Raw genomic sequence first — 25,415 nt, forward strand, 5'->3', positions numbered from 1 at the left:
CCCCTCCCCCGCCCCTCCCCCGCCCCGCCGGCCGGCCCCCGCCCGCCTCCCGCCCCGCCCCGCGCCGGCGGCGGCTGGTCCGGCGGCCGGCGGCTCTCCGCAGAGTGACCCGTAGTAACCCCGCCCCCGCCCGCCGCCTCGCGGGCCGGGGGCTCGGAGCCCCCCCGCACGCGCCACCGCCCGCGGGCCAATGGGCGGCGGCCTCCGCGCCGATGCGCCGCGCGCCGGCCGGGGAGCGCGTCCCGGCGCTTCGGCTCAACAGACGCTGCGCGGCCGGCGCCGGAGCGACGCGGCGTAGGTGGCCGCGGCCGGGCGGGGACCAGGCGGCGGGGCGGACGGGGCGGCGGGGCGCGCGCCCTCGCGGTGCGGCCGGGCGGCGGCGCAGGCTCCGCGGGGCGCGGGGCGTGGATGCTCGGGGGCCGCCGGCCTGCGTGGCCCAGCCCGGGGGCCGGACCCGGCGTCGCGGTGAGTGCGGCGCCCGCGGGGGGGGGGGGGCCGGGCCGGGGCGCGGAGGCCGGCGGGGGCGCGGGGGCCGGGCCGGGTTGGGCCGCGGGGTCGGGCCGGGCCGGGCCGGCGAGGCGGCGGCGGGCGGCGCGGCGGGTGACGTGGGCCGGGCCGGGCGCCCACGTGAGCGCGGGGCCGAGCCCCCCGGAGGCGGCCGCGGGGTCCTGCGGGCCGGGCCGGGCCGGGTCGGGCCGGCCCCGGCGGAAGCCGAGCGGCGCGCGGAGACGGGCTGGGCGGAGGGTCGCGCGGCCGCCGGCCCCGACCGCGGCCCGTGCGGGGGCCGGGCTGGCGGCGGGGGTCGGGGCCCGCGCGGGGGCCGGGACGCGCCGGGAGCGCCGCCGCGGGCGCCCGCGGGAGCTGTGAGCGGGGGCGCCGGCCCTTGGCTCGGCCCGGGCGGCTTCTGGAAAATGGGTTCCAGGCTGGCGTGTCCTCGGCCCCTCAGGAGCGGAAAGGGTGGAAGGGCGCCCGTCCGGGGCCGGGGTGGCGGGGGGATGAGCTGTGTCAAAGGGGCTCTGAGCTGAATAAAATGACAGTCGCTGACGTTTGCCGAGTCTCGAACGCGCGCCGCGCGCTGTGCTGGGAGCTGCGTGCCCGGGCTCTGCTCAGCTCACCCCTCGCGGTGGCGCGCAGTCCCGCGGGACAGCTGCAGACACTGAGTTTGGGCACCTAACCTTGCCCCCGAGTCCGGCCCGGGGAGCCGCAGCTGGGGTGCAGCGCCCCTGGGCTGCAAAACCAGGGTTCTCGCGGCTGCCCACGCGTGGGGGCTGCTTGTCCTTGGCGGCTGGCTGAAGAAGTCCCTCCTTGGGTTTTTGCTTGGGTGGCCGGGAGAGCCATGGTTTAAGATACCCCCCTTTCCAGATCTGGAGTCTTTTCAGTTTCCCCAAACTTCTGAGAGTTGAAGGGTGCTGCTGAACTGCTCCCGAAAAAGTGCTTTGGAAGGTTATTAGGAGGAAGAGCTGTTGTGAGGCGGGCGTGTGTTGCACAGACTCTAGCCTTTGTTTTCTGGCATTTCCCCTGTGCGGTTCTCACCTGTAGGGATGAGTAAGGCTTCACTCGCCACTCTGGCATTTTTCTCTACACTTTTCCCAGTTTCTCGCCTCTATAAAGCGTTGGTTCTGTAGGATGCATGCGTTGTTATTGAGTCCGTTGCATGTAATGTCCTTGAGTCGCTGTTACCGGATTTGTAAGACAGGTGGACTGGATGACTTAAAGTTCACATATTTTGTGAGTGTAAAATGTCCTTCTTGGAGTAAAGAGGGAAGGCTGGAAGAAATGAAGGCTGGACAGATTTTGAGGGGGAAACCATGCCCTGTGTGCTTTGGGGGGCCTTAAGAGCTGTTTCCCTGCTGTTCTGCTTCAAGTGCTAATTCATCTCATTCAGTTCATTCCTCAGCCTTAGCCTTTTTACTTCTGTTAACGTCAGGGACCTTGTTAGGTGTTGGGAGTATAGCACTGAAAGGAATTGATGTGATTGATCCTGGCCCTCCTGGAGGAACAGACTCAAAGCCAGTCATACAGAGGAATGTATAATGAAAAGTTAACGAAAAAAGCTGTGATATCTGTGCAGTGAAGGAAAAGTAGTGTGTGAATGAAGGTTATAATGAGGATTGTGATTTAGATGGAAATCTGATCCAGGGAGTTTTTGTGAATTGAGTCAATGTCATTTTAGTAGATGACGTGTATGACGCTGTCATTACATGTACTTAACACAAGAATTTAAGAATTTTGAGCAACACTCTTTATTTCACTCTGTTGGTTCCACTCAGACTCACGTTGCAAGACCTGGAAATGAGAGAGGGCACATTTTCAAGCAGTCATTTTGCCTCCCTTCACAGTACTTAATTTAGGGATTCAACTAGTAATAAAATTTTATCCCTCTCAAAGTGGACATTTGGGGAAGTAGAATCTTTTCTGTGAGATTTGGATTTGAGGATGGAATTTGGATTTTTTTTTTTTTTTAGAGGCATGCTTTTTATTTATTTATTTGTTTGTTTTGTTTATACATGCACTGGGTACAGTCAGAAGCACGGGAGGGTGGGAGAATTCACCAGAGCCAGAGCGGGGAGCAGAGCAGGCAGAAGGACCGAAGTACACTGCTGAGGGGAGCAGCGGGCGGCAGGAGAGGTCTGCGCGCCATGTGGGACCCTCCTCCGGTGGCCGGGGAGCAGCCGGGGATCGAACCGGCGCTGCAGAGGCCGCGGGCAGCTTCGCAACCCAGCGCTCAACCGCTGCGCCACCTGGGAGGCCCGGAATTTGGATTTTTTAAAAAGATTTATTTATGCATACAAGAACTGGGGTGTAGGCCAGAGGTGTGTGTGTGTGGGGGGTATGTGTGTGAGAGATTCACCAGACTAGAGTGGGCAGCAGAACAGGCAGATCCTCTGAAATGCACTGCTGAGGGGGAGCAGTGAGAGAGACAGGAGAGGTCTGCTGTGCCATGTGGGTTAGCTCCCTAACTGGGGATCGAACTCATGGCAATAGTTTGATAGTGCTGAGACTTAAACCATTGCGCCACCCACCAGGGATGCTGAAATTTGGATTTTTTGGGAAAGCCAGGCCAATGGTGACAGATTTTTCTAACCAGAGACCAACAACATCATAACTATAAAAATATCCATTGCAGCTTACATTTTTAAAAAAGATTTATTTATTCATACATACAAGAACTGGGACACAGGTTTGATGAGTAGGAGGGTGAGAGGATTCACCAGAGACAGTGGGGAACAGAACAGGCAGACTGACGAAATACACTGCTGAGGGGAGCAGCGGGCAAGTCAGGAGAGGTCTGCTGCACCATGTGGGATTCTCGCCGCCGGGCAGGGATCAGACCTGGGCTGTAGGCAGCGCACAGCTTCACAGCACTGTGCAAAACCGCCTTCGCCACCAGGGGAGGCCCCAGTGCAGTTTACATTTTAGAGTGATTTAACTTAATGGTCTCATCTCTTAGGAGTCAAAAATGGTAATATGGATTGGGAAATACAAACTGTTAGAAACATAGATACTTCAGTTGAACATGTATTAAATCTGCACACAAGGTATACTATGTGAAAGAAATAATAAGATGAACTTGACAAAATTCCTGCTTTCAAGATTTTAATGACTAGTAATACTCAGATTTAAGTTTATTTTCATATTTTAAAGTACTGTCCTATCATACATTAGTCCACATGCTCTCTGAAGAGTTTAACGATGACCAGAAGTATTGAGAAATTGAAGATTTAGGGGTAAAATTGGCAGGGCATGGTGATTAGTAGTCTGTGGGTGGATGGAAAGAGATGTGGAGTATTTGCTGGTCTGGCAGTTCAGAGCCCTCTGTGTGGAGGTGAGGGCTGAAGCGAGAGGCTGAAGCGAGAGGCTGAAGCGAGGAGCATGGGTGAGCTTGCCGAGGGAAGACTCCTTAGAACAGGAGGGGTGCTGGGATGGAGTTAGGCAGGGAAAACTGAACTTGCGGAAGAGATGGGAGGAAGCCAGGGAGGTGAGAGGACCACCAGAGCAGCTGTCCTTGCAGCTGGGGGAAGTGGCAACACTGAGGAGTGCGCCATGAGAGGAAGATGGTCTTCCACGGGCTTCAGCCCTGTGGAGGTCGAGGGTGGCCATCCCCGATATGTTAATGGGTGCTAGGGGTGGGGAGGTGAAGCTAGGGGAAGGTGAGGAAAGGGGAGGCAAGTAAGGCCAGGACTCAGAGCAAATTTCCTTCCCCAAATTGCCAAAACTGTTAAACTCTGAAAATCAGTCCCATTTTAGGTGACACATGAAATAGGGTTTTTAGAAAGCATCGTGCAAAATTGATTTAATATGGCTTTAGTCTTCATTTCATCTCTTTAAATAGAGTGTATACTTTTGATAGTTTATTTCTCTCCTGAAAAATGTTAAGTCTTGTAATTTCTTCCCTACATCCTTAATTTTACTTTCATAAGAAAGTTTTCCGACTGCTTTTGTTTCCTGACCTTCTAAGTGACTTAATTTTTTTTTTTTAATTTAAAAATCTTAGCTTTTGTTTTTACTGGACTATGTTGACATACTTCTAGTGTTTCCCATTTTGAAGGATGAAGGATTGTGGATAAAATAGTGTGCCCAAGAGATCTGTTAATTCTTACTCAGAACTAAAGATATCTACACAGCCAACCTTTCGTATACGTCACCTCCAAATATAAGTTTCTTCTTGTTTTGCGAAGATATTTATTATAAAAATGTACAGGGATATTATTTATTCATTTGTGGAGTCATTGAGTGCCTGTCCTGCAAGATGCTGGGAATTTGGAAGTGACTGAGAGTCTCCTGGTCCTTGGCTCACAAGAGGAATGAAGAACATAGTAAGGTGTGAGGGACCAAGGCACTCGAGCTGCTGGGAATACAGAAAGGGGCAGAGCAGGGATGGGAAAAGGAGACCTCCCAGGGGAGGTGATAGCTGTGCCCAGTTTCACCAAGTGAATTAGGCTTTTGCCAGGTGAACAAGGGAGCCAGGAAATTGAGGGTTTTACCTTGAATTTGGACCAGTTGTGTGTATGTATGTACACAGATATGTTCTCATTGGAAATGTTGTAACAATAACAAAGAATATGTTAGAAAAATAGAAGCCTTATTCTGCTGTCCTAACATTGATTGCTCAGGAGGTGAATCGTTTCCTTCTGTCAGAGTCAGCTTTTCTGCCCCCTATATGATTCAGAAAGTAGCAAAACTTACGTTTTTCTGATACACAGCCTTTTTCTTTTTCTAAACTGATGGTCTTTGGAATAGGAATAATAGCTAACTTTCTGCTCAGTTTTATGAGTTTTTTTTTTTTTTTTAAAAAGGCTTCACAGGCTGTGCCCCCCTGCCTAAGGGGTCACACAGCTGAGAAATGGAGGCAGGATTCAAATTCATGTCATCTTAACTAGAAGCCCATGTTCCTGTCCACCGAATTACAATGGAAAAAGGCACTTTTCAGAGGAAAAATCTTGAAACAAGCACCAAAATACAGCGCATGCTAGATCTAAGCAGATCAACAGAAATTTCTGGCAGGGTGGGAAAGTGTATGAAACCTTTTTCTCCTTATTCCACCGCCATCCCTTACACCCCTTTGACCCTTTCTTCCTCCTCCTTCCCTCTTAACCTCAGAAACCTCACTTGGTTTACTGGTGTCCCAAAATTCCAGTTTTTTTTTTTTTTTTATAGTTCTTAATTTTGCAGATGAGGAAACTGAGGCACAAAGGAGTTAAAGTGCGTTGCCCAAAAGTGTGCTGGATCTCTTCCTGGGCAGCTTGGATCTGGAGTGCGTGTTCTTCACCCAGGCTCCTGCACTCTTGAAATTCACAGTGTGACCTCTGAAGAGGTGGTTATTTCTGGAAAGAAGCTGTGATGTTTAGGCGCAGTGTTTATAACTATTTTTAACCACAAATCGTTTATTGGCCCCAAAAGCCTTGTTTTTACAGAGGGAGAACATAAGGGGTAACAAACTCAATTGAGAATTTTTAACTAGGATTTCTTCTTGTACATAAAAACCTCAGGCCGCATTCTCCATTAACATTCCTTTACATGAATCTTTGTCATTGCCCTTGTAGAATTTTTTTGGAATGAGAAATACAAAGCAATTTGGGATGCCATAATCTGCTAATTCCATTTTCTTCCTTAGGGGGGAAAAAAAAAAAGGCTGGGCCTCCCTGGTGGCTAAGGGGGTAAGTCTCAGCACTATCAAGTTATCACTGCAGCCTGAGTTAGGTCCCCAGCCAGGGAGCTGACTAACCAACATGGTGCAGCAGACCGCTCCTGTCTCACCCGCTGCTGCCCTCAGCAGTGGATTTCAGTAGATTGTCCTGTTCTGCTCCCTACTCTGTCTCTGGTGAATCCTCTCACCACCTGCACCATTGGCCTATACCCCAGTTTTTCTACACAAAAATAAAATCTTTTCTAAAAAAATAAAGATTCCCCCCCCCCCAAATTTGCCAGTTAATCACTAGTCTAAATTTGGTGTTTATTATTTCTGTGCATGTCTTACAGTTTTACATAGATATGCAGGTATTCCCAAACAGTGGATTGTATTGCTTTATGTATTTTTAAACATTATATCGATGGTATCATATGTATTCTTGTGTGGTTTCATCAGTTGAGTTTTATCACTGTGGGTGTTTGTCGATTTACTTCTGCTGAGATGGAGGGTATTTTATTTTAGGGCCATATTATATTTCTCCATTGTTCTGTTGGTAGAACTTAAAGTAGTTTCCTTTTTTTTTTTAAATTACAAATGTATTACCATAAGTATTCTTGAGCACTGGTCGTCTCAGTAGCTCCTTTTTCTTTCCATTATTATTTCAGCTTTCCTCTAATATCTTCATTATTTGACTTAAAGTTCTTTTGTCTGTTATATTACAGAACAAAACCACAATTGAGACTTTTCCTCTAAAGCTCTTATTAATAGCATTCTTTGAGTTAACCTTGTTTGGCTTTATTCTTTTTTTTTTTTTTTAAAGATTTATTTATTTATACAAGCACTGAGTACAGTCAGAAATGTGGGAGGGTGAGAGAATTCACCAGAGAGAGTGCGGGGGAGCAGAACAGGCAGACTGACGAAGTACACTGCTGAGGGGAAGCAGCAGGCGTGGCAGGAGAGATTTGTGCGCCATGTGGGACGGGGATTGAACCGTTGCTGCAGAGGCTGCGGGCAGCCCAGCGCTCAACCACTGCACCACCAGGGAGGCCCTGTTTGGCTTTATTCTTTATATTTTTTCTTAGTAGATAACTTTGTATATATACTTACAATATTTCAATTTTTTTTTTTTTAATAGAGGCATGTTTTATTTATTTATTTGTTTGTTTTGTTTATACATGCACTGGGTACAGTCAGAAGCGCGGGAGGGTGAGAGAATTCACCAGAGCCAGAGTGGGGAGCAGAGCAGGCAGAAGGACCGAAGCACACTGCTGAGGGGAGCAGCGGGCGGCAGGAGAGGTCTGCGCGCCATGTGGGACCCTCCTCGGGTGCCGGGAGCAGCCGGGGATGAACCGGCGCCGCAGAGGCCGCGGGCAGCTTCGCAACCCAACGCTCAACCGCTGCGCCACCAGGGAGGCCCTACAATATTTCAATTTTAATTGCAAAAATAAGTGTGGGGGTAATTCACATGTGTTGGGAAATATTTGTTAATCTGCTTTTGATTTAGCTAGCTCTGTATTTAGGGCTTAAGACTTTTCCTCTAATATTGCCTTTTTCCATTGTGGTTTGCGGCATAGGGACATGTTCTAGTTAAGATTACATGAATTTGAACCCTGGCTCCATTTGTTCGCTTTGTGACCTTAGCCAGCTTATTTACCGTCTCTGTGCTTCAGTTCTTATGTACATAGAGATAATTATAGATGATTGTAGACTGTTAACAAGGATTTATGTGCAGTAAAAGCTTGGCACATAGTTAGTGCTCAGTAGTATTAACTGTTTTAATTTTGCTTACAGAGTATGCGGTGTTTTCTTTCCAGGTCTCTCCACTCACTTTTTATTGCCCTCTCGTTTGGCGCCTCTCATCGTCTTTGCATGTACAAGTAAACTTCAGGGAATATGTATTATATAATACCTTGTTAATTGAGATTGGGAAGCGGTATTATTGTAAGTAGTAGAAAATGGCAAATTAAGGAGTGTTAACGAGATTTTGTTGTATTTTAGCCTGAACAATTAAAGGTTTATCTTGTGGTTTTAATTTTTGGGAATGTACATGAATGAAGCATGTTGAAAGTAGGTTGACGAGGTGTATTTCTTGTAAAGTAAAACTTGTGACTTTTGCAATAAAGCCGTGATGATGATTCAGGTAGCATTTCTAAGAGTGTTATCCTGTATCATAAACTTTTATGTGCTGAGTAGAGAAGGTACTTGCTATCCATGTGTGTAAAACCCGCTAGGTAAATTTGCGCAGGTTGCTTCATCTTTCTAACCCTTCCATTTCAATTTTGGTGACATAGAGATTTTACTTCTTACCTCAAAGGGTTGTGGGGGTTGGGGAGACAACAGATTGTAGTTTAAGGCACACAGGTAACCCCTTCTTAGTTGCTTTTCTTCTTTATCTGCCTTCTCTTTTTCCCTCCTTTTTTTTTCCTTTCCAATTCTCCCTTCTCCCTCCTCTCTTTGTTCTTTAATTGGCATACAAGAGTCTGCACATACTCAGTGTTGACAATCTGATGAATTTGGGCATGCACCCACCTGTGCCCCCGTCTGAGTCTAGGGGCGGATGCATTCAGCAGCTCCTAAAGCTGCATGGTGCTGCTTTGCTTTCTGTTTGGTTTCTCTGTCCCAGAAGTAGTGTTTGGTCATCTGTGACAAGGCGTCCTGAATCTAGCATGTGAGTGATCCCTGCATATCAATAAAAGTGTACATAAAGAGTAATTCCTCAAGGACAAGAGTGTGAAGATGCGTGAGATGCGATGACTTCTAAGAGCAACAGAGAGCCCTTGTGTGATCTAGGGCAGCCCGCGGAGGCTCTGATGCGCAGAATGGGACTGAGGTTGGCTTTGAAGAAAGAGTTGAATTTGAGGAAGGTGCTCACAGGGGAGTGTCCAGGGCTGCTGGGCCGTGACTGTCCACAAACTGTGCCAGGTCATGTGTGGACGGGTGCCACTGTCCACGCGGCTTGGCCTTTCTGGAGCTGTTTCCTGGTCTGAAATCCTTCCACATTCAACAGTGTCGTGATCTGCTTTTCTGTCAGTGTTTTTTTCCCTCCCTGCCCCTTCCTTTTAGTCAGCTCAGGAGTTTTTGGTATCTGTGCCTTATTTCTGGAGTTTCTTGGGTATTTTCTGTGATAACTTTGTGTATTCATTATGTTGACTAGTTGAAAATCATTGGATTTTGTTTTAGGTACACAGTTGTATTGAGCGTACTTACCCTTTTGGATATTATTTTAGTTGTTAATGGATTTTTCGGCTTTTTGTTGTACAACACTGATGTTTATGCATTGTAAAACATTCAGATAATTTTGGCTGAAATGATCAAAAATTCCTTTGTATTTTTACTCATTTTACCTTTATTGGGATTGCAGTGATCCTCTTTCTGGACCTTGGCATTGACTTTTTTACTGTAACACTAAAACAAGTTAGGAAAACGTCAGTGTGGAGACTGAGTTGACCTGCTGTTTGGGGGAGAGTGGGGTAGTTGAATTCTCAAAGGTGAAACAGGAGTTGATTTTAGTCCCTTAGAAAACCCAAATTCAACCAGAATGAATTAAACAGATTTAGTATTAGTTGTAATTCTACTGCATGCACCATTATACATGCAAGCTTTTTTTTTTTTTTTTTTTAAACATCTTCACAATGAGGATTTCCCTCAGTCATTTTCCATTTGTCACTTTCCAGTTGCTAGTGGGTTAGTCTAAGGATTCTGTTCTCACTTACACTGAAACTAGGGGATGGCTGTTCAGGCAGCACAGCACTGTTCTTAGAAATGCAAAGTGTGTTGTCACTTCCTGAAGGGTGAAAATAATTGCCCTTCTATCCACTGTTAACTTGGTGAGGGCTGTGGGGAGATAGTGGCTGACTAAGGGAGAGGGGGGACCTCAGAGAGGGAGGCTACGTATAAGGAAAGAGATTGGGGTGGTAGAGGGGATGATGAAGAAGGCTTGAGCTTTGTGAACACACTGTTGTTTGAATCCCTAAATCTGGTTGTACCTGTTTCTAGCTTTGTGACCATGGCAGATTATTTAACCTCTGAGTGTCAGTTTCTTTGATGTCTGAATGATGCCCATTTTGCAGGGCTTATGTGCTCCAGGATTGGCCTGTGACTAGTCTCTGGGGTGCTGGAAGAAAAGGTTGGGAATTTTACTTCCTTTTTAAATGTGTATGTTTTCTCTGTGATTGGTAGTGTGGTGTGCTAGACCAAGGGTGCACACGCAGTGGTAGAGCAACACACGCTTGGCACCAGCAGCTTTTACCAAATGAAACTTGTGATCCTTGAGGTTCAGAGACTACAGACCTTGTGGGTAAAAAAACTGCTCTTATTCTTGGAGGCTTATTAGTTCGGGAGAGAACTCTATAGAGGTGAACTGGGGTTGGGATGGGCTTGAAGAACTTGGTTTGTTATGTCTGGGAAATAAATTGAAGCGTATTGAATTTAGAGAGTGAATCTACAACAAGTTTATGTACAAGTTCAAACATGGTCGTAGTAAAACTGGCAAGTGTAATGATTTGAGTTAATTTGCAAAAGTCCTGCTACATATTCTTACACCATATCTTGTGTTTGGAGATCGCACACCAGGCACTTAGATGGGACATAATCCAGAAACGTGAATCAGTGATAGGGAATTGCTCTTGAGGCATGGACAGTTAGCCACAGATAACTGAGACTGACTGTAGGTGTGTATACGGTAACACAGGTTCATTTATATTGTGATGCCATAGGATAGGTGTGCTAACTATAGGTGATTAATTAGTTTTGTGTTTGTTATTAATCTCGCACTGGTTAATGAAATAATTGTGTTTTCTATATATGTAGGTATATTTTAAGATATGTGTGTGTTTCTATTCAAGTGAGAGTGGCTGTGCTCAGTGTATTCCTCTGCTAGAAAGGAAGCTCTGTGAGCACAGGGGTGTTTGTGTGTCATTCACTGCGGCACACCCAGTACCCAACATATAAGAAACACTTGTGTTAGTTGAAAGAATTTTTGCATCCCTGCCACCTAGCCCAGTAATGAACATGAGATGTTCAGTAAATGTTTGTTAAATTGAGGTGAAAGATTCGAGATTAACACCAGAAAAATTTTGGAAGGCCAATAACCTGACATCTGAATGACCATATATGCTTATTAGTGGGAGCATGGGAATTCTGGAAAGAGTAGACTTAATGTTGATTAAAAATGCATTTGAATAGCTAGCTGGTTAAATATATGCAGATATAATATAAAAATTATGTGATAAAGAAGGTGAGAAAGAAGGATGGATATGTCTCGGGCCAGGCCAGCTGCTTGCTGTGCTCTCTTCTAACCACCATGGCCTGCTCTGTACCCTTGTCCCTCCTGAGCCTCATGTCTGCTTCTTGGTCACTGCTTCTGGTTCCCTTTCTAGTTGGCTTTATAGCAGCTGCCCTTAATCCTTTTTAATTTTACAACTGAATATACTGTCTTTGAGAGATTCCATAGTTTTGACTGTCTAACAGATACCATCCATGATGACTCCAAAGATCTCCATCTCCATTCTGGAGCCCCAGTCCTGTGTTTCTAACACTCTCTCTTCCGGTCACTCCCCTAATCCTGTTTTCCAGCCCTGTGCATCTGCACTCTGTTAGGTGACCGATCCTCTCCTGTGCTCTGTCACGAGCTCCGCGTTCTTCACGCCAGCAATGTTGACTTTAATTTTTCAGAGATTAACCCTCGAATACCCCTGTATCTTACTGGTCTTACCTTAGAGGATTCATTATGTTCTCCCTCTTTTGTGTGTAGTGCCCAGAACACTGGGCTGCTTCATCTTCCAGTTGGGTGGTGGTTTTAACCACACCCGAGTCCTTTCGGGTTTGTTTCCATGTTGACCTGAGGAATCTGCAAAAACAAATCTGTCAGATGCCCAGCTTAAAAATCTGTTCATCCTATCTGTACCAAGCTTCTAGATTTTAGGCGCATTTTTAATTCCCCTCACATTTCCTGTGTCCCAGCTACTCAGCAACTGTGATTCCTGTCTCTGTGCTCCTTTCTGCCTCTGCTAGACAGGAGTGGAGGGGGGAGGGATCCGCACTGGAGGGATTGATTTAGCTCTCTCAGTGGGAACAAGGAGACTTCACAGAGAGACTTCTCTTGAATCTTGAAGGACTGTTTCACTTTGGTAGTCCTGACTGTGATTGGGCCAACATGTTTTTTGGCCCAATGCAGGCTTCACTTGCCATAGGCTCCTAGATCCCTTGGGCGCTGCTGGGTCCCTTGAGCGCCCACTTTTGCCGTAGTCTACTGGAGTGGAGGTGGGAGCAAGTGGCATCACATGGTTCAAACAGAACCAGTGTTTATCTCTCCAGCACAAGCGTAGGCTAGGCGGTGGGGGCTGTGCAGGCTGTGATTGTTAGCTCTGAAGATTGTTTTATAGTCAGGAAAAAAGACCTAGAAATAAATCTTTTTGGGAGATGGGAGCTGAGAGAGAGAGGGATGACTCGGTTGGTGGTTTGCTTCAGGCATCTGCTCCTCATCTTCTTAGGGCTTGTTTCCAGCCACTGGCTCAGTTCTGGTTTTTTTTGATACTGTTTATTGAATAATCTTTTTTTTTACCCACCGATATGAAGTGCATCCATCATCAAATATAAAAGTTCCATGACTAATCTTAGTTTTAAATTTCTGTATGAGAGCAATTAATTTTTACATCTAATAGGGCAAGTATGCACCTAGTATTCCCCCCCATTTTTATTAACTTCTGCATAAACTTAGGCATCAGTGTATCAAGTAATCATACAAAAATAAGCAAGTAATAAAAAGTCCTAGTAGAATTTCAATCATGATTACATTAACATTAATAGTTAATAATTTCAATGATGATTACATTAACATTATAGGTTAATTTTGGTGGAATTTTATTTATCTTTAAATAAAAGACAGGAACCAGTCTCTCCCCATATTTGCAGGTCTTTTTGTGTCTATCAGTAGCATACACACATGTGTTTAAATGAGGTGTTGTACACATAAAATATTTTAAAGTTGCTTTTACTATTGTGACTAAGATCTTTTCCTGTTTCACACTTTTCTAACTGGTTACCACTAGTGTATAGGAAATCTCAGTTTTTGTCATTTACTTAGTAAGGAGATACCTTACAGAATTCTCCTTATGGCTGAATATTTTTCAGGTAATTCGTTTGCATTTTTGTTTGTTTGTTTGGTCAGCCAGTTATCTGCAAACGGTGATGGTTTTCCCTCCTTTTCATACACCTCTTTTTTTTCCATCAATGAATTGCCTAGAAAGCATTGCTGTCCCAAAGAAATGTAGTGGGGGCCACAAATATGAGCTAGAGATGTAATTTTAAACTTATTGTAGGTATATTAAATAAAGTAAAAAGAAGGATTTACTTAATATATCCAAAATGTTATTTAAAAATAATCAGTATGAAAATTTAATAGGATGTTTTACATTTTTTTCTGTTTTAAAAAAAAGAAGCAGGCCCCAAATGCTCATGTCTCCAAACTAAGATTTTGTGTCTAACTTAGTTACAGTCTCAGCCTCTCCTCAGACTGGCATCCTGGTGGCAGGTAGCAGTGGGCAGAGCAGTGGGTTCCGATGGAATCCTGCTGATGAGACTGCTCGCCTTCCCTCGTTTTCTCCTTGCTTGACACCATCTTTTCTCGTGCCACCATATTTCTGACTCTAATAACCTTCCATTTTGTACAACTCCTTGCAGCACCCTTTCTCAGTAACTAGACGTCCATTTAGGCCTTGTTTAATAAATTAGATCTTTAAATTTACTTGATTCAATTTTGTTTTTAACAACATCAAATTTTGCAGTTTTGTGTAATTTACAGTTTGCATCTCAGTTTGGACAATGCACGTCTCAGAGGCCTTCTGTAGCTGCAGGTTGCTAGAGTGTGTAACAGCGTCCAGGGATTATGTCGAGGGCAGGCCCCTTTGACCAGCTCCTGACTTTAATGAAATTACCTTCGAGTGTGACCTTTGCTGTTGATTTTGATAAATAACTTTTATTAAGTTAAATAAGTTTGCACCGAGACATTCTTTGAAGACTAACTGACCACACACTGTACTCGGTGTACTTTACTTTAGTCGGTGTGCAAAATACTGCCATCTGCTCAAAACTGGCTACCAAGTGTTTAGTGATGAAGACAGAACTGTCTAGCTCAGAGTTTGGGAGAAAAGCAGAACCAGGGGGGCGGGGGCATCCAGAGTAATGATGGGGTGCTGTGACCCTCACTGTTTTGAGAAACCTAACCAGGCGGTGATTGATAAGTGAACACTGCTGGGGGTGTGGGGCAGAACTGATGGGACACTGAGGTAACCAGCTCCAAATAGGGGAGGACCTGCTGGATCACCTTGAACGAAAACACAAAGCAAGAGAAAAACCTTTTGATGTAGAAAGTTTGAAAACTGAGATTTACCGACATGTTCACACTTTCCCTTCTTGCTTGTGAATATGGAGTGACAGTGATGTCCTGTGGTATTCTCCAACTTGTTATCAACTGGATCTGAAATATATTATAGACATTCTGTATGAGAATGTTGTTACTACTATTGGGTTGGTATAAAATTCTTCTCTGAAAACTCAGTGATGTGGACATGGCTGATGTGGCTTACTTTGAGAAAAATGTTAAAAACGAGTCTTTGTTCCACTCAAAAAAAAAAAATGGTTCCACTCAAAAAATTGACTATGTTAAACTTCAATCAACTATATTGATGGAAAACTACCTACGTTTTCCATGCAGGATTCACAGGTTGGTATTATTGCTGTCATGGTGGCTGTGACAGTAGCAGTTATTGCTGGAATCGTTGTGCGGGGTATGTCCAGAAAGGACAGATGCCAAAGTATGAGAAGGGTGAGATGCAGAAGGAACTCAGCGCTTAGAGACTGTAATTTGAAGACTGACTTCAAGAAAGGAATTAGCATATGAATTCACACATTTATGAGTAGTGGAAAAAGATCTTTAAGGACTGCTTTTTTATTCATTAACATTGTATATTTCTAAGATACAGTTAATCTACATTTAAGTATGAACAGCTTGAAATTATCAATCTTAAAATTTTACCACCAGTGTCAATATATATGCAGATCTGCTGTAAGACCCAGAACTTGTATTATTTTTGTTGAAACTGTGCCTAACATTGGAGAGCTGCATTCAGTATGCTTCCACAGTGGAGTTTGAATGACTGTCCTCAACCTTTTGCAATTGAAAGCTGCCTTTCTATTTACTTTGCACCTTATATCTACACTTTTTAAAATGAATTATGAACTTAAACATTGTAATTACTGAAACCAAGGTTTAAAAAGTTTTGATTCTGAGTGAGAAGTTCCTTTTAAAGTTAATAATTGAGGGCCTCCCCAGTGGCGCAGCGGTTGAGCGCTGGGTTGCGAGGCTGCCCGCGGCCTCTGCGGCGCCGGTTCGATCCCCGGCTGCTCCCCGGCTACCAGAGAGGAGGGTCCCACATGGTGCGCAGACCTCTCCTGCCGCCCGCTGCTCCCCTCAGCAGTGTACTTCGGTCCTTCTGCCTGCTCTGCTCCCCGCTCTGGCTCTGGTGAATTCTCTCACCCTCCCGCTCTTCTGACTGTACCCAGTGCATGTATAAACAAAAAAACAAATAAATAAATAAAACATGCCTCTATTAAAAAAAAAGTTAATAATTGAGGTTATTTTTCTTTAACTCTTGAATGTCGAGTGACAGCAGTGTCCTGTGGTATTCTTCATAACAGTAGCATCCTTGCTCTTTGTTTTCACTCTTGGCACTTAGTTCATAAGTCCTGTAGAATTTCTTAAGAGATGGGAGTATCTTTTGTTATTCAAAATGAGCGCCTATGGATCACTTTGGAGCTTATGCTAAAGAAGTGACTTAGGATGGGTTCCTTTGGTAACCTTAGAGTGGCACTGGTCCCCATAAAGACCGGTGCTTAACTGGTTATAACTTTCAGTCCCACCAGCTGACCCTCCAGTAAAGGGGAGGGGGCGGGGTGGGCAGTGCAGATTGAAATCTGTAAAAACTCATGGACAGCTGAAATTGAATAAGCTTCTGGGTGGGTAGAAGCACACTCCCAGGTGCTGGGAAGGCAGTACACCTGGAGAGGGCGTGGAAGCTGTGTCCCCACACCCCTCACCTTATTACCCTGTGCATCTTTTCCACTGGCTATTCCTGAGTGTCTCCTTTATGATAAACCTGAGAATAAAAATAGGTTTCCAAGTTCTGTGACCTGTTCTAGCAAATTATTGGACCTGAGGAGGGGTCTTGTAGGAGCCCCTTATTTATAGCTGGCTGGAGACTTGCACTTAGTGTTTGAGGTGGGAAACAGTCTTGTGGGACCCTAGCCCTTAGGCTGTGGAATCTGCGCACACTCTGGGTGGTGCTGGTGTTGGAACTGATTGCTGGTGTTGGGAAGTGCCCAAAGTCCTGACAGTGAACCATCTTGTGGAGTGAGCTCTGCTTTATTGTGGTGTCACTTTTTTTTTTTTTTTTTAACATTATTGGGTTAGATGTACTGATGTTTTAGGATTTTTTCCTCATATTAGCTGGAGAGGTTATTCTATGTGGTATATCAGGTTTTGGAATCAACATTTTACTACCTCTTGCAAAATAGATTATGAAATTTAGACCAGTTATAGCTTTATTTAAAAAAAATTGTAGAGTTTGTATCAAAGGAATATAACTGACCCTTGAATAACTTGGGCTTGAACTTCTCAGGCCCACTTATACATGTATTTTTCCCTAACAAATATTATCAATTCATGAATCATTCTTGTTGTAAATAGATAACCTTTTTTCCCCACATATTTTCACTTTTGATGTCTAGTGTTAGTAATATACATGCAACACCTACTGTATTTTGTATCATGAGGCAGTATTGGTGTGGGTACTGACAGACACATACTGAAGACATGAATTTATTATTGGTACAGTACAGAGTAGTAAATGTTTTCTTTTCCTTATGATTTTAACAATTTTGTTTCTCTAAATTGTTTTATGGTAAGAGTACAGTATAATCATATAGCATACAAAATATGTATTGATCAACTGTATATGTTATTGGTAAGGCTTCTTATCAACAGCAAGATATTACAGTTAAGCTTTGGGGAGGGAAAAGTTACTCTCAGATTTTTGGCTGGATGGAGGATTGCATCCTAACCGTATTGTTCAAGGGTCGGCTGTATATACACGATAGAGGACTTTTTAAGGGAATTTCTTGGCAGACTGTATTTGTAGAATATACATTTTCCTAAGTTCTTGCATGTCTGAAAATTCTTTGTTCTGTCTATAATTGATCAGAAATTTAGCTGAGAGTAGAATTCTAGATTAAATCATTTTCAAAACGTGGAAGGCAGTATTCATAGCCTTCTAGCTTCCAGCACTGGTGAGATTTCAGATGCCAATATATGATTCTAATTCCTTTGCTGGAAGGGTGATTACACATCTTGGTGTTTCTGGAACAGCCCCCAACTTAAATCTTCTAACAATAGCACCTGCTTTTACTCTGAAAAGTATCCTTGTGTGCTGCTCAGTCACAGACTTGCTGTATTTGTAGGTGACTTGGGTTTTGGTTTGGAAGCTTTTAAGGTATTCTTTACACCTGGTGTTGAGTATTCAGAGACTGTGGCTAGATGTTAGTTGTTTTCTCCCCCAATCATCTGCTCAATACTTATAGACCCTTTCAATTTGTAGTGTCCCATCAGCTTTGTGATATTGAAGTAAGTTTCAGTAATTTCTGCCTCTTCATTCTTTTTGTTCTCTCTTATTGTAATTTCTTTTAGTGGAACTTGTATGTTTGGGATTAATTTGATGCCTCTGCAAAGACACTTTCCCCAAATATGGTCACAGAAGGTTTCAGGAATTAGGGCCTGGTACTTCTGGGGCCTACTCAACCTACTAAAAGTACTTAAGAGTTTTCTGAAATTCCACTTTGCTTTTGGAAACACTTTATTGTCTGCAGTTCCCTTTCTTCTTGTCTACCTGGCCAAAAATGCCATGGATCAACACAATTCATAGTCACCTGTCCCTGACCTTCACTTTCCCCCTAGACTTAGTACAGTCATGCCCATCTCCAGGTCAGAATGAGTGTCTCTGCCACCAGAACAGCAATTTTCCGAGTTCTGTGGTTTCATTTCCAGAATGAGAAGCCTTGGGTCTGGACCTGAATAGGCATTTGAGAATTAATGGAAGATGTTCAACATTTATTGAGGACCAATTAAATGCTAGAACCTGTCATATTGGACCATTTAATTACCAGAGCAAAACAGAGTAAAGTCTGTCAGCACATGTGCCAAAATGTCTCCAGGGACAGTTTCTCAGGAGGAATTTGCCAGGTCAGAGGGATTTACGTTTCCCGCTTTGGCTAGACGCTGCCAAATTGCTCTCCAGAGTGGCTGCGCTTCCCCAGCAGTGCCAAGAGCTGTCTTTTTCTTATATTCTTGCTAATACTTGACATTTTTATGGGGATTGGTACTATGAGTGAATTTTTTTTCATTTAAAAAATTGGTGGAAATGATGTTTTAATTTCCTTGGCAAAGGTGAGTTTGACCATTTTTTAATAATAGTTAATGGATATTTGGATTTTTTTTTCTATGAACATATGTAGCCTGTATTTTTTTATTTCTTGTCTTATTTGTAGAAATTCTAATTGTGGATATGACTTGTTTATATGGTGCTGTTCTCATTTACATATGAGGAAACTGGCCAAAGAAATACTAAATTAATAAGATTTTCTTTCTCCTTAGTAGATAGAAGAATGGATAGATGAATGAACTTGTATAGGGTCATTTGATAAAAAGAAACAAAGCAGGCATTTTGGATCTAGATATATTTGGTTTTAAGAGCTATGTTTTAGTTTATCTGACTGCCTTACAGATAATGAGGGAATTCATAATGAGGCAGTGGTATGCTGAATTTTTATTCAAAATATTTAACTGTTCTACTTAATAGCTTTGTGAGCTTGGGCTGATGTTAATATATACATTTTTTTAAATGATCAAAATGACAGCTAACCACTCTGCTTTACAAATGAGAAAATCACTGCGATGATGTATACATGTTGTATACACAGTGAAACTGTGTATAAATCTTAGTAATTCTTGACCATCATCATAGTGAGTAGAATAACTCAAAATCTTTTTTTTTTTTTTTTTTAAGATTTATTTATTTACTTATACAAGCACTGGGTACAGTCAGAAGCGCGGGAGGGTGAGAGAATTCACCAGAGCCAGAGCAGGGAGCAGAGCAGGCAGAAAGACTGAAGTACACTGCTGAGGGGAGCAGCGGGCGGCAGGAGAGGTCTGCGTGCCATGTGGGACCCTCCTCCAGTGGCCGGGGAGCAGCCAGGGATCGAACCGGTACTGCAGAGGCTGCGGGCAGCTTCACAACCCAGCGCTCAACCGCTGCACCACCGGGGAGGCCCTCTATTTTTTTTTTTAAAGAGCAGTTTCAGTTCAGGTTTATAGCAAAGTGGACCAGAAGGTACTGAGATTTCCCACATACCCCTCCTCACCCCTCCTTTACATTTGCACAGCCTACCCTGCTATTTGCACCCCTCACCAGAGTAATACATTCTTACCATTATTGAGCTTACCTTGCTTGATGCATAGTTAAGAGTCCTTAGTTTACGTTAGGGTTCAGTCTTGGTATTGTATATTCCATGGGTTTTGACAAAAATGTAATGATGTTTATTTACCATTACCGTGTCATACAGAGCAGTTACACAGACCTAGAAATCCTCTGGACTCTGCTTATTGAGTCCCACCTTTCTCTGTCACTCTTTGTCTCAGTAGTTTTGCCTTTTCCAACATGTCGTTGGTTGAGATCATAGAGTAAGCAGCCTTTTCGGATTGACTTCTTCACTTACTGATATGCACCTTGTATTTTATTAAATCTGACACCCCTGAGTGTGAAGGAACATTCTGGTATGTAAAAAAGTCCCCTTGGCTACTTTTTTGGGTGGGCCTTGGGCTTCACACATTTATACACTTTAGGGCACACCACTTGGCAGTTTCATTTTCTGGAGCACTTGACTCTTGTTCTTTCAGCTCTGTGGACCGAGAGGCAAGAGGTCAGGATGAATATATGAAACAGATTTTGCCTAAAGCAGGAAAGCTGGTGCGTGTGTGTGCACACGACACGTGGGTAAATTTGAAGCTGAGGGATCTCCTTTACTTGACCAGAAACTTAACCCAGTGCTTGGTGCTTCCCCTCTTCATTGGATTAGTCTGTCCAGCACCAACACGTTATCAGACTGCGCGCATTGTCTCTAGGTTGTATGCTGAAACACATTTTTGTTAAGACAGTACGTTCACGTAACTCAAAATGTAAAGGAAATAAAGACTTTTTCCCTTCTCCCTGTGGTACTGTTAATTTGTCTGCAATGGAGACAATCTGATCTAATTAGAAAATATTAGAATAATTATAATGGACCTTAGAAATCTCTGTTTTTCTAAAGTTGGGAACTTTTTCCCTACCCTTACCGCCTTCCCCCCCCCCCCAAAAAAAAAAAAAAGGTGGAGGGTAAGTACCTTCCTTAAAGGGCAGAGATGGGCTCTTAGACCACTGAAATCTTCATTGTAGGTTGTCAGTACTGAATTGAGAACCCCAGGCGTCAGTAGAATATAGTTTTAAAATTGATCTAGTTGAACTCCGTCAGCATTAATGGTGGGCAAATTCAGAGACCTGGACAAGGTCTCATAGTTACTGGTGGCAGAGCATTAGTGTACGTTTGTATGCAGGTGTGCTTAACTGTTCTGTAGCAAGCTGGAAAAGGTATACGTTTTCTTGCCTGATTTTTCTATTTCCTATTCGATGTTTGCCAAGACCCAGCATTTTTTTTTTTTTTTTAAAGAACATCTGGCTCAGACTTTTTCCAGAAAAGGGGAATAAAAGTAGATTTACAAAACAGTATTAATCAGAGTCAGAGAAGTCAAGGAACTATGTTTGTGTTTCAAGAAGAATGAGATCCCATTCGTACTTCATTGTAGCAAAAGAACTGAAAAGGTCTGAAAATTACCATGGGTAACTGAATATTATTATGTAAAGTTAGTTGGCTTTGTCAGTTGCTTTTCAAATTTTAATTTAAATTAAAATGGCAAAGACTCGTTGAATTTTCCTCCCTTTCTTTTCTCCCTTCCTTCCAATTTATGCCTTTTAGTCCAAAATTTCATTTTCTGAGGTTAGAATAAATACAAGCTTAATAGTCTTCTTGAAAAGAAAAGGACCAAATTACTATATCCTCATTGTGCTCCCAGTTGTGAATTGAAAATTCATCTAATGCAAATGGTAATATGACTGAGTCTTCTAATAACATCTTTAATTGACTTTGTGGCCCAGTGTTTTTTAACTTTTTTATTTGTTGTATTAAGGAAGTACTTACATGGACTAATGGTCTTGATTTCCAGCTGTACGGTCTAAGTTCATTCTGAGCTGAGATCTTCAAAGTTGTTAAAGAGTGTGTTAATATTTGGGGTTTTGGAAAGGAAGTGTCACCATATTATGCAGTGCTGAAACAGCGTAATAGATTAGCTTGTGTACTGATATTTGTGAGAATTTAAAAAAACTTTCCTACATTTGGTTGTTGGTTTTGGAGGAGTTAAGGGCAGCGGTTGCCACAGTCAGTGAATATTTTTAAACTGTTCTCCTGAACCAGACATGTATTTTTCATATTTTTGCTATGGGTTTAAGCCTTGGGAAGCGGAGAAGCCAACATGTAATGCAAGCAGCCGGTAATCCTTGAGTTTAGGGAGTGTGAGAGAATTGAATGGTTTGGTTGGGCTTTTGGACACCATCTGTTTGAAATTGGATTTTTATGACAATTAAAGGAGATAATATAAAGCCCCCTCTACAGTGCTGGCTTGCTTGGTTCTCAGCATTATTTCTCGTTTATTGAAAGCTTGCTGAAAAATCTCCAGGCACGTCATATTAGCAGGTACAGACTTCCTGAATCCACTGCTGCGCAGTCCATTTATTTATACTGCATTAGAGGCGAAATGCCAAAGTGTGTTCTGTTTTTTAACTGCGGATAGCAGCTGTTGTATAGTATTTTTTTTTTTTTAAGATTTATTTTTATTTATTTATTTATACAAGCACTGGGTACAGTCAGAAGTGCAGGAGGGTGAGAGAATTCACCAGAGCCAGAGCGGGGAACAGAGCAGGCAGAAGGACCGAAATATACTGCTGAGGGGAGCAGCGGGCCATAGCCGGGGAGCAGCCGGGGATCGAACTGGCGCTGCAGAGGCTGTGGGCAGCTTCGCAACCCAGCACTCAACCTCTGCGCCACCGGGGAGGCCCTGTTGTATAGTATTGATACTTGTTTGGGTGTTGTAGGCTTCAAGGAAAATACGGAGGAGAAAAGAACTGGTGCAGATTTTCTCAAGCCCCTCTTTCCTGGGGGTATTTCCCTCTGCTCCCAGTGCATTCGAGGGTTTCCAAGTGCCGGGGTTCCTCTCCTGCTCTAGAAGTTGAGCTTGTAGGTGCTTTCCCGGGATGGGTGTGGAGCACGGTGCTCTTGCTATGAGAGCATATTTAGGCGTTGATCTCTGCTCCCTAGGGCCCCCTTAAAGGTCGTACACCCTGAGCCTGACCCCATTTCTGCTGTGCTGTCTCCTGAACCTAAGAGGTTGTTGAAGTTTCTCTCTCCACATAGGTATAATCAGACACAAGCAAGTAGAGCCATTTAATAAGTAGATTGGTATTAACATGACCCCGTGGCAATGTGCTGCCCAGTTCCATCTCCTCTAGCCCCACAAGTTGAGGCATGACCTGTCACTAAAACACATGTTGTGTCTGAAAACTTTTCAGGTGAGGATTTGCACTTTCCCCCCTTCATTTAATGAAGAATGGGGAGTTAATATAGGTTGTATGACTATCTTACCAAAAACGCTACTTAGTAACAATGCAAAAAAAGATACTATCTGCACATTAGAATTCTGTCTCCCCCTGAAGTGGCTCATTTGAGGGTGATTTTGGAAGCTGCGTTCAGACTGTGACTTTATGTACAGTCTTTTCATAACCTCGACTTCTGCCTTCAGTTTTCTGACCGCACCAAATCCTGTTTGCATTTCTTCCTCCTTTCTCTCCCTCTCAGTATGCTTTCATTCCTTAAATATTTCAGCAGTGGGTTTCCTGTGACTTTACTGCTATCCTGCCATGATTTTTAGTGGTTTCAGTACCTTTCTAATAGTGTGGCCTTTCAGTTCCTGGACTTGTAACAGGGTGGTCCCAGGAAAGGGGGAGGTTCCCTGCCCCACCCAAGGGAGGGTGGAGCTGAGCAGGAAGAGGAGAAGCTGCAGAAGAGACCGAGGAAGGAAGCAGGATGGAGCCAGAAGGAGACCTGGAGGAGGCGCATGGAGCCTAGAGACAAGTAAAGAAACTGCGCTTGTCTTTTGGTCGTGGACTGGGTGACACAGATGTGGGTGAGACCTGTGGGGAGGTAACAGTGGCAGCTTTTATCTTGATGTTGATTTTGCTCTTTTCCTTCCGGGCTTGTCCGGTTGTTTGTGACCCTTTTCTGTGGGTCCCCACTGGAAGATGCTTTAGACTTGTGGCAGGCTTTGGGGCCTTGTTCTGGGCCAATCCCATTTGGATGGACTTTTACCCACGAGGGGACGGGTAACTCTGGATGCTTCATTTAGAAACTAGACTCTTTGCCTTACCTGTATTGTTTCCTAGTTTTATTAAAGTTCCTTCCCATTAAAGTCTCCTATGTTTTGTGTTGATGCGGCGGATGGCAAAACCCATGTAGAATAGGCAGGTTTGCAGGGTTTGGGCTGCCCCTCTCCCTGTCCTATAACAGACTTCCTGCCCTTAAATTATTGCATATTTCTGTCTGCCTATCTATCCTTTTCTCCATTTCTTTCACCTAGACTTCCCTTGAAAACTAACTTCGTGCCCTCCATGATCTCAGTGTCAAGCATTCTGCCCAGCCTATCATCTCCAGTGGTTGCAGCTTACTACTCCCTTTTGGTACCTCAACCCCAGCAATTCTCTAACTCAACTCAGGATCTCATTTCATTGATTTTTGTCTCCTTTCACAAGCCCCTTCTCTCTTTATGGCCTCCCTTCCTTGGTCAACTTTAAAATTCCCTATTTGGTAATCATAATCACTCCCTTGGAAATAGCCTTAGTTCCCTTTTCCTTCCTCCTCCCCCTGTTTTGTATTGATGCTTGCCTGAAAAAAGCCCATCCTTGGTTAATCCAGCTCCCTGCCCAGTTGATGTCTGTGTTCCACCCTGAACTTGTTTGCGAAGCACGCACCAGCGTGATTGTCTCACTTTGTGTCTACACCCCTAACTTTACGTGGGTCTTTTGATCCTACTCTGTGGCCCTCCTCTGTTCATTTTGCTGTTCTCCAAGATGTTTATTTCATGCTTTCTTCTTAATTTTGTAATGCTCATTTTGTGCTTCCCTCTCACCCCTTGACTCTGCTTCCTGTTACTTTGAGAAAATAGAAGCCTCCAGAAGAGTGTTCTGTCCATCCAGGTCCATCTGTGTCCTGTTCCTAACTAAGGCCAACCCCTTCTGCTTGGGTACTGCCGCTCACCCTTTTGCCTAAAGGGCATGACTTGTCTGCCCTTTGCTTTTTACCGGGTCTTAGGTCTCAGTATGCAGACAGACTCTCCTATCACTTCCCTTAAAAGCAGGATCTGCAGTGTCCTGGCCTATTCCCATTTCTCTATTACTCTGTTAGAGCTCCCCTCCTATTTCTTCTTCTTTTTTTTTAACTTTGCACTTGGGCTTTGATCCTTACTTGGGTTTTGTTCAAGGTCCATTGTGACCTTCACATTGTCAAATCCATTACTTAAAGAATGTAGATTATATTAAGAGCATTGGAGTCTTAGGAGCTTTTTGTCCTTTGCTCCGTTTTTCTAATTGAAGAAACAGTCACTGCTCCCCCTTTTATGACCTAGAAAAATGTAGTTTGGGGGTGGGTGTCATCTGGGTGCAGGCTTATCAGTGAACATGTTTTGTCTAAGAATCTCATCTTTACTCTGAGTAGAAGTGAGGTCTTCTGCTTTTTGTCTGTCCTCTTAAGTCCCTGAACCCACCATGTCTGTTTCCTAACCCTAGAATAAATATTCCTGGTTCGCTCCATTGTTCTTTAGAATTGACAACCATGTAAATTCTCTTTATGTTTATTATTAAATTTTGGTCTTTTCTCCTAATCTGTCTGTTTCTCCTAATCTGTCAGCCTTAGAAGAACCTGAATGGGGTGAAGGAAATTTAAGTATATTCACATTGTTGTGTAACCATCACTGTTGTCCGCCTTGAGAATTTTCCTGTCATTGTAGCTCTGTAGTCACCTCCATTTCTCGTTAAGCCCC

General features: G+C 43.9%; 1 protein-coding gene across 2 annotated transcripts in view; it reads left to right on the forward strand.

The window, feature by feature from the left end:
- The first annotated feature begins 253 nt into the window (after window positions 1-253).
- ACSL3 (acyl-CoA synthetase long chain family member 3) overlaps window positions 254-25,415 on the forward strand; it is a 58,777-nt gene continuing 33,615 nt past the window's right edge. The window contains exon 1 of one of the 2 annotated variants that reach the window (XM_037524137.2): window positions 254-294. The gene's annotated coding sequence lies outside the window, so the exon portion shown is untranslated. Of the gene's footprint in view, window positions 295-440; window positions 466-25,415 lie in introns of those variants that run through there. The other variant, XM_037524135.2, reaches the window with a different exon arrangement.

Source organism: Talpa occidentalis, unplaced genomic scaffold (genome assembly GCF_014898055.3).
Source record: "Talpa occidentalis isolate TD23 unplaced genomic scaffold, MPIMG_talOcc4v2.1 talOcc4.3, whole genome shotgun sequence".
Taxonomy (NCBI): Eukaryota; Metazoa; Chordata; class Mammalia; order Eulipotyphla; family Talpidae; genus Talpa; species Talpa occidentalis.